The following is a 9,487-nucleotide window of genomic DNA, read 5'->3' as shown; positions in this document are numbered from 1 at the left end:
TAAATAGGCAAAAATAGTATCTCCTATGTACTCCCTCTAAAAAAGAAGCATCGAACAGGAGAAACTCTATAGCGAAAATTCTAGCAACTCCCTCGACGACGTTACGTAAGATCGAAAGGGGAGAGCTGGAAACAGGACTATAAAAAAGGCAACCCAGCTTAAAAATTTTCTTCTGGATCTTGTGTCTGAAAGAACAGGTCGCAGGAGCAAATCAGTAGGAGAAGCCTAGAGCCTAAACCCTCTGGAACTTGTCCGATAGTTTGCTCTTCAAAAAGAATTAGATTTCAAGACATTAATATCTTATTCGAATTGATTTCCCTCAAAGAGTGCCCAGTGTGGTAATCTCCCCTGAAGCTGTCGAGACAAGAGATTCAATTTCAAAGCGATCCTTGCGTATCAGAGTAAAATCTCCGAATATTATTATCTTTTAAAGAGTGTCTCCGAGTTTACAAGCCTTTAGAAATTCTTGTGAAATCACTTAGTGATTTCAAAACCTCTATACTCTGTCGAAAACACGTTTCATCGAGAGAAGATTGATTCTTACGATAACTCATTGCGCAAATAACCTACGGTTTTACTTTTGATTTTTATACCAATAATTCGTATAGTTACTTATTTTACTATAGTAGGGATTAGAGACAAATGTCTTTTAAGATAACGCAGATATTTTAAATAAAATTATGTGTTTCTAAAGTGAATCTTCTTCTTTCTCCATGAGAAGCCCCTATTTTTTATTGCATATCATTAAATATGAGTCCGGTTATTAAATTAACACTTTTTAATTAATCCTGCAAAAAGTCAGCGGTTACAATATATATATATATATATATAAAGTATTATTTAGAATAAGAATGATTAAATAATAAAAATAGTTACAATTTCTATTTTTGATTAAAAGTTTAATAATAATTAAGCGTCAGCAAACTTACGAAGAATGTTTTGCTATACTATTAAAAATGTTCGGAAATTTACGAAAAATTTAAGACGCAAAAGAAACTGAGGTTTCCAAATGTCTGTTACTGAATTCGGGATTACGATAAAATTTTCGTAAATTTACAAATTTGACGTAAAATTACGAATTTTTAGAGCAAATCACGAAAAGAATTCGTAAAATTACGAGAATGCTCGGTGTGATTCGGGTCCCTTCGGTACCATTCGGAAGAACGCCTGCGCAGTGCGGTTTGGGCAGCGAATCGGGAGCAGTATAACCTCGCTTTCGACAGGCCATTTTGAAACTCCTCATTGTGTACATACATTTGTTAAAGATTTAGTGTTTGAATTCTTTGTTTATCAATCTACCAGTTGTAATATAAATGTGATTCACTTCTGGTGTTGGGTAGTGGTGACCAATACACGTCCACTACACGTGGGTTGTTGCATCAAAGCGCATTATCGCCGCGTCAAAAAAAGGGAACGAAGGTAAGTCACAATCACATTGAATTACTCTGATTAAAAATTTAACTACTTAGTTGAAAGTTGAACTGCTTTGTTCAAATTCAGTCGTTTTTTAAACATTCATAATTTTAGGTAAACATTAATCACTTTGAAAATATAACTATTTCATTTCTAATTAGTTTTTTTTTAGAAAATTGAAATATTTTTGTAGAAAATTGAACTATTTAGTTTAAAATGACCTTTTTTGTTGATAATTAATATTTTCCGTGTGAAAATTGAACTATTCGTTTGAAAATTTATGTTTTTTGTTAAAAATTTAAGTATTTTGGTAGAAAACCCAAATTTTGTCGAAAATGACCCTTTTTGTCGGAAATTTAAGTCGTTTGTACAAAATTCGTCTTTTTGGTTTTAAAATGCTAGAAAATTAAACTATTTCGATGTAAACTTACTTATTTGTTGAAAATTTAACTTTTGTAGCAAATTCGTCATTTTGGTTTGTAAATGGTAGAAAATTCAACTGCTTGGTTGAAAATTAACTTCTTCGTTCAAATTCATATTTACGGTATAAGAATTCAACCATTTGGTTTAAAATGGATGTGTCTTGTTAAGAGTTTCAGTATTTTGGTAGAATGGCCAAACTTGGTCGAAAGTGAACTTGTTTGTCAGACATGTGACTCTTTTTTAGAAAACTCAACGTATTGTTTTTAAAATGCTAGAAATTCAGCTATTTGGATGAAGATTTACCTTTATCTTAAAAATGTAGCTTTTGTTTAATTTTTGGCGCGAAAATTGAAACATTTGCAGGGCGGCCGCTGGACCGGAAAACCGGAAATTTTATGAGAGCGGGGTATGTCAGTGTGGACGTATTTTTTGACCGGGAATCTTACAAATTTTTAGAAAAAAATCCGCCCGCTTCGCGGGTACATTCTCATCGCGCGCCGCGCGCGCGGCTCACAAGTTTGGGCGCACCTAGGGCGCGCGACTGTTGATTCTCGCGCTTCGCGCTCTCTAATATGTTTATTTCGCGCTTCGCGCTCGATAATGTATTTACCTCGCGCTACGCACTCGGTCCTACTCTTTCCCCCACATATGGGCACAGACCATTCAAAAGAAAAGGTCAAAGCATCGACACCTCGAATTTTGTGATTGTGAATTCTCTTTTGTCAAAGCTCCTTGGGCCTTAATGAATACATTCTCATCACGTATCTCGTGCTTTGCACACGATTTTGTCCAATATATAACCTTTTATACATTATGTTCAACACTATTATATATGTTATGTATCATGATGACTTTAATATTTGTTTTTTCATTTTGCATTATATTTTATGTTCAGCTGCCCTGAAAAATGTATCATTTCAATCAATGTATATTATTACAATCCATAATGTCCATTGATATAGAAAAATACGTATTTTTATTGTTTTGTTTTTATAATTTAAAAAAATGGGCTTCCTTATTTATTTGCAATGCTATTGTTTACGATTTAAACTAAAAACACGCATCCTAGCGTAAAGTGGCTCTAAGCAAATTTCCAGATATAATTTAGGCGACAAATTTTGTTAAATAAAATGTTATCGTAGCTTATTGTATCGTTTTTTCAAAGACTTAATCCTTTTATTTTTTTAAATGCATTTTTATAACAAGAGCTTATAACATATTTGTAGATCTTTTTTGTTGAACAACTTTTGTCCTTTTCATTTTTTTCATCACTTGTGGCGTTTTTCCAAAAATTTTTTTTATTTATTTTTAATTTTAATAATTTTATTTCTTACGACTGTAAACAAATTTACTCGAACTTTCTAAAAATTATAAAACAAGAATTTGTACATCCTTTTTGGGCAAATAACTTTTGTTAATTAATTCTTATGGTAACATGTTTCGTTTTTCCACAAATTTAAATTTTTCATTTTTAATGTTATTTTTTACGATTTAAACAAAAAAGAATGACGAATGACCAATTTAATTTATTTTTTATTTTAAATGTGTTTTTTTACAAATAAAACAAAAACAACGTTTCCTATCGAAAATTTATTCATAACAGATCTGTAGATCTTTTTTAGGTGCATAATTTTTCTCTCTACATCTGTCTTAGCATCTTGCATAGTTTGACTGCAAAATGGAATTTTTCATTTTATAGGGCATTCGAAAAGCAACGTTTTTTTCCTCTTGACTTTTTCTCATACCGTTTGTTATTTAGCTTAAAATTTTAATTTTCGTTTAATTTTCTGTATTTTTAAAATGCTATAGCTCTCGTAATTTCTATTTTATCGAAATAAGTCATTAGGAAAAAATGTTCATATTTTCAAATACTAAGAAGAACCCTACAGAGAATTTTTGAATCTTGAAAAAAGTGGCCTCAAAAATTTTCAAAATGTGGTCACTTTTTGAGTTTTTATACAAAATGGCTGGCTAACGAACTTGACCTTTAGTTTACGACACTAAAAGAGTGTACCAAAGGCTAATTCAATCTGACAATTTTTTCGAAAGTTATCGTGCTAACAAACTAAAAAACCAGAGATACACGAACTAACAGACAGACAGACAGACAGACAGACATACAGACACATTCGTAAAAACCTGTTTTCCGAATTCAGGGGGTCTCAAAACCTGGATATTTGATAAGAAATGGGGGGGGGGGGGTTTCAAATTTTACACAAATCTAATACCTTTTCTGATGAGAATGTAAAAATCTGTTCAAGTTCGATTTTAACAGTTTTAAAAAATAATTACTTGAATTGTTAAATGTTTCATTTATTATATTATTCCGTTTCCAATGTGTAATTCGAAATTTTTTCATTTTAAAAAAGCCGTCTTAAAGACTTATAAATTAAAAATTAGAAGCATTTATAATTGACAATTTTGGATAACATTTTTTTGTGTGGATCAACTATGAATATAAATTATAAAGATTTTTCCAGTTGAATAGTACAAAAAGGACTAACAAGTGAGTAATAATAAAATTTATTTTACAAAACTATTCGGAATCATTTAAAAATTTAAGAGTTTTCGGACTTTAACGTTAACAATTAAACCCTTTTAATTGGAAAATCTTAGCAGCTAAACAAATGTCAACGCCCGATTGAAATTTTATGACATGTTTTCAATTTTAAAATAATTTCTTCATAATTATTATTTATTATTTCATCATTTTTCTTTTATTAAGTTATTAGTTAATAATTATATTAAAATTTATAAAATTTCAGATATTGTTTCAATCTAATATCAGTAATTAGAAAACAAATCATCAAACCTAAAAAAATAATAAACTATAAACGTTACAATTTTATCTTTTTCACTTAGAAATATTTAATTTGTAAGTGAAATTGTCGTATTTGATGTATAAATAAATATGGAACACTTATCATTTCTAGAAAAAATTCGAGTAAGCTCAAGAGATATTTCGAATTACTAAAAAGATTTAAAATTAATGTAACATTTAAATATTATTCCTGGAAAAAATTCAATTAAGCTGAAGAGATATTTGGAAGTTCTGAAAAGATTCATCATTAATGTAAAATTTGAATATTTCCTAGAAACTATTCGAGTAAGCTGAAGAAATACTTCGAAGTTCTGAAAAGATTCAAACTAAATGAAAATTTTTAGTATTATTCCTAGGAATAATATTTGAAGGCTAAAGAATAGCAACCATTTTCTGAAGATTTTCAGAGAATTTGAAAATGATTTTTTACCCCGAAAAATTAATTTTAAGAGACTATTTAAGAATATTTACGAAATTATCAAAAATGAATCTAGATTATTTCAAAGTGTTTTTTTTTTAATTTTGCAGGATTTAAAAAAAAATGTAGGAAATATTTTAGGAAGAATTCAGATAATTTAAAAACATTTTAGAACTTTTTAAACAAATTAAAAAATAATTTAAAATTTGAAAAAATCTACAATTTATAGATTTTTCAAGCTTTTGAAATAAAATTTTGAGGCTTTTTAATGGTTTTAAAACTATTTAAAATACAAATAATTTAACTTCTAATTTAAAAAGTGTTCACTTTATAAAAAGTCTAATTGCTCAATTTGCAATTATTCTGTCTTAAAATAGCTTGAAATGATTTGTAGCTCAGTTTTTATTACTTCAAGCAGAAAAAAGTTCAGTTTTAAAGTTCGAATTTTTGAATTCCATTGAGCGTGAAAAATTGATTTGATCAGGGAAATGACCGGGAATTTTATTCTTTGATTAAAACGGTCACTCTGTATTTGGTTGAAAATTCATGGCTTTTTTTAAAAATTTAATTATTTTGTTAGATAGTCCAAATTTAGTCAAAAATTAAGTTTTTTGTCGTAAATTAAACTATTGTACAAAATTCGTCTTTTTGATTTTAAAATGCTGGAAAATTCAACTATTTGGTTGAAAATGTATTTTTTTGTTTAAAATTTAATTCTTTTATTGAAAATTCGCCTTTTTCGATTTGAAATGGTAGAAAATTTCACTGTTTCGTCGGAAATTCCTTTTTTTTATTTCAAAATGCTAGAAAATTCAACTATTTCATTGAAAATTTATTTGCTTCTTTAAAATTTAACTTTTGTTGCAAATTCCTCTTTTTGGTTTGAAAATGGTAGAAAATTCAACTATTTAAAAAAAATTAACATTCTGATTCAAATTATTATTTTAGCTACAAAAATCCAAACATTTGATTTAGAATTGATGTGTTTTGTCACAAATTTAATTATTTTGATGAAGACCAAATTCGGTCTAAAGTCAACTTTTTTTGTCAGACATTTAAATCTTTTGTAGAAAATGTGTTGTTTTGATGTTCATGGACCTACCGAAAGTTGCTTATTAGAAAAATGATATTAATAATAATTAAAATAAAATTCTCCGCAATTTCCTTCATTTAAAACAACGGTTTTCTTTGATTTCTAAAATGTTTCATCTTCTGAGTTTTATTTGTCTATGTCAAAATACATATTTAAGGGTAAATAAATATTAGAATTTTTTTAAAATATTTTTTTTCTTGCAGACTCGAGAAAATGTTTTCTTGTTTTCTCTGTGATTATAAAACAACAGAATTAAAAAAAAGCCTGAAACATCGGGAATATCACAAAAATGTGACGTCATATTTCCACTGCGGTTTTGAAGGGTGTGAAAAATTGTTTGAACTCGAAGTTTCATTGTGAAGTCATTTGATCCGTAATCATAACCTGCATTGCAAATCATAAACACAACAGGAATTTGTTGTAAACAATGTGGTCGATGCCGGGGCAAAATATGTTTGTACTCTTGAAATGTGCAAAAAACAGCGAAATAGTTATGCTCTTCTTATTAAGCACATGAAAATTCATATTAATGATTCTTTTAAAGTTAAGTGTCCTTATAAAGACTGTGATAAAAAGAACGATAATGTGAGCTCTTTTACTGGACATTTGTCCAAAAAACATAGAACCGTTTCCGTGAACCGTTCGATAATCACGAGTTCAATCATTTAAATGCCAGCAAAACAAACAACCTTCTAGATGAAATAAAATATGATTGTTCTGAATTATATATTTTGAATGTAGCACAGTTTTATTTGAAATTGGAGTGCCAATACATGATTCCTGCTAGTACTATTCAAAGCATAGTGTCTGGAGAGTTCAGTAATCATAAGCTAGGTCAGGAAAACCTGAAAAGCAGTTTGCAGAGGCGTTTATTGGAGGAAGGATTATATTACGACGTAGTTAAAAAAATTGAACATGATGTTTTTGAAAATGATCTCTTCTTAAAATCTCAGAATTTCTTCGCGACAGATTACAAGCGAAAAAAATTTTACAAAGATCAATTTAATTATGTAGAATCTCAATCAAAATTTCTTGATACAACAGACGGTAAAAAGCGACATTTGCATTACGTACCTATAGAAGAAACAATTAAAAAAACATTTTTCGAGATAAATAGGTTACAAAGGATTTATTTGTGCACATTGAGAATGCTCAACCCTCCCTTTTAAAAGATTTCAATGACGGAACTATTTTTAAAAACAATACATTCTTAAAAGAAAATTCCAAGAGCTTAAAACTTGCTTTGTATCAAGACAGTTTTGATTTAGTTTGTCCAATCGGACCTGCAAAAAAGATACACAAAGTTTTAGCTTTGTATCTGAGTTTTTTAGATTTTCCTGATTACCTTAGAACCCATATAAACAATATCAAACTGGTTGCCCTTTGTAAGGAGAAGTATTTCAATCATCATAAAGTTTATGGGACAATTGTTGAGTATTTAAAAATTATTGAAACTGATGGTGTACAAATAGAAATAGGATAAACTATTACAGGAATCCTTCTATTTATTATTGGAGATAATCTAGACAGCCATTCGTTAGGTGGCTATCTTGAAAATTTTAGCACTTCGATTTACTTCTGTCGATACTGCTTGATAACACGAAGTGAGTTTCATGCAAAAGATGGCTGCTTTCAGATATATCCAGTAAGAAGCATCGAATCTTATAATAAGACTCTCGATGTGATTAAACAAAATAACTCAGTCTTTAACGAATTAAAAACGTATCATGTTTGCAATCCTGGTCTTCCTCCATGCCTTGGCCATGATTTATTTGAAGGGGTTACAGCGTAACATGGATACTTTAATAAAGCAGGCTAAAGATATGAAGATTAGATTAAAGTCAGATACACCGTACACCATTCTAATTTTCAGACTGTTCATGGTGCATTTTAATGAAACCGAAGAACTTTTTTTCAAAATTATCGATGTGAGTTTACGATGCGTTTATTATTCGTAGAAATTTTAGAAGATTGGAATCTGTTTTGAAAAAGAACATGTCTAGTCCAATTCCGACTTTTTATACTTTGTACCAAAATGTGTATAAAAGTTTTCTTTTTTAATTTTTAGGCAGCTTTAACTGAAGAGGATTTGAAATCTGAAGCTTCGGTTTACCCAACTCTAATCATTAGAGGTATATAATACATCTATATAATATATTACCACGGAGAAAAATATATCGCTCAATGATATCGCAAAACCTCTATATTGAAATAAAGCGCAATATGATAACGTACAAGAAGTGTTTTGGAGATTTGTACGATATTATAATGCACTAATATTGCTTGGCTGCTACCAGAACCCTCGTATATACGATATAAAATAATCATATAATGTAAATTCTTGCAATCTACGATATCACGATTGTACGATATTATAATTCGATAATTACGATATATAGCGCAAGAATTACGGTATATATTGCAATTCATGCGATATCGTTTTCTCCGTGATCAGAGTACAAATTTTCAGTTTTTGACGCTCTGGCACAATTGTTACTTAATACACTGAAATATCGGTTTAACTGGCAGGTCGGGAGAGCTCCGGGTACATCAAGAATCATCAAATCTCGAGCGCAGGTAGAAAGTCATGTATCAACCGAGGGGATATGCTAAACTCGACAGGCGGTAGTTAAACCAAAGGCGCTTAAACCGAGATGTCAGTGTACTTCATTGTAAGGATTTATCCATTGAATTTCCTATGAATTAATATGCGATTGTGTTTCCGCGAATAAAAATTCATAATACGATACGAATAATAGAGCTATACTTTTACAGGATCTGTTTCTGAAGTTGAAATTTTTTTTATATGCTTAGATTTAAACAATTGGAGAATTATAAATGAATTATAGAATTTTTACATTATAAACCTTACCCAAAAAAATTACAACTGCCATTGAAATTTTTTTTTTTGACCATTTGTTTATTAAAATCATTGGAATATAATTGATAATAAATTAATAATAATATTATTTTATTTTCTTCAATACTTTCTCATAAAGGGTAAATTAAGTATCATTTAAGAGAGAAACTTTCAAGAATTCAATCGCAAATTGATCCTTTAGAAAATCAATAGAGTGGCCCACTTAAATTCAAGTGAGCTTTGTTCATTTTTATAATATTAATAGACTTTATCTTCCAATATTTAGCTCTTTCCGTTTATGACGCAAATGCCAAGTGCGATATTGTTTTGGAACAAAAAGTCATCATAAACGTGGGAAATTTTCTTCAGGGAATACTAATTACATTTCTCTCCTATTGTATGTTCGGATATTCGTACCCTCCGGAAATTACAAAATTTCTAGAATACATTCATAGGTAT

General features: G+C 29.4%; 1 protein-coding gene and 1 long non-coding RNA gene across 2 annotated transcripts in view; one reads left to right on the top strand and one right to left on the bottom strand.

Moving 5' to 3' along the window:
• The window catches only part of LOC117167814, a 120,394-nt gene that overhangs the window by 46,065 nt on the left and 64,842 nt on the right, over positions 1-9,487 (bottom strand). The gene's annotated exons all lie outside the window — the stretch shown is intronic.
• LOC117167815 lies at positions 1,244-8,814 on the top strand. Its single transcript, XR_004466433.1, has 3 exons — positions 1,244-1,419; positions 8,237-8,300; positions 8,698-8,814. It is a non-coding gene; the product is annotated as an uncharacterized LOC117167815 (long non-coding RNA).

Source organism: Belonocnema kinseyi, chromosome 2, assembly GCF_010883055.1.
Source record: "Belonocnema kinseyi isolate 2016_QV_RU_SX_M_011 chromosome 2, B_treatae_v1, whole genome shotgun sequence".
Taxonomy (NCBI): Eukaryota; Metazoa; Arthropoda; class Insecta; order Hymenoptera; family Cynipidae; genus Belonocnema; species Belonocnema kinseyi.
The sequence above is the reverse complement of the archived record's forward strand: the minus strand, read 5'-3'. Positions and strand labels throughout refer to the sequence as shown.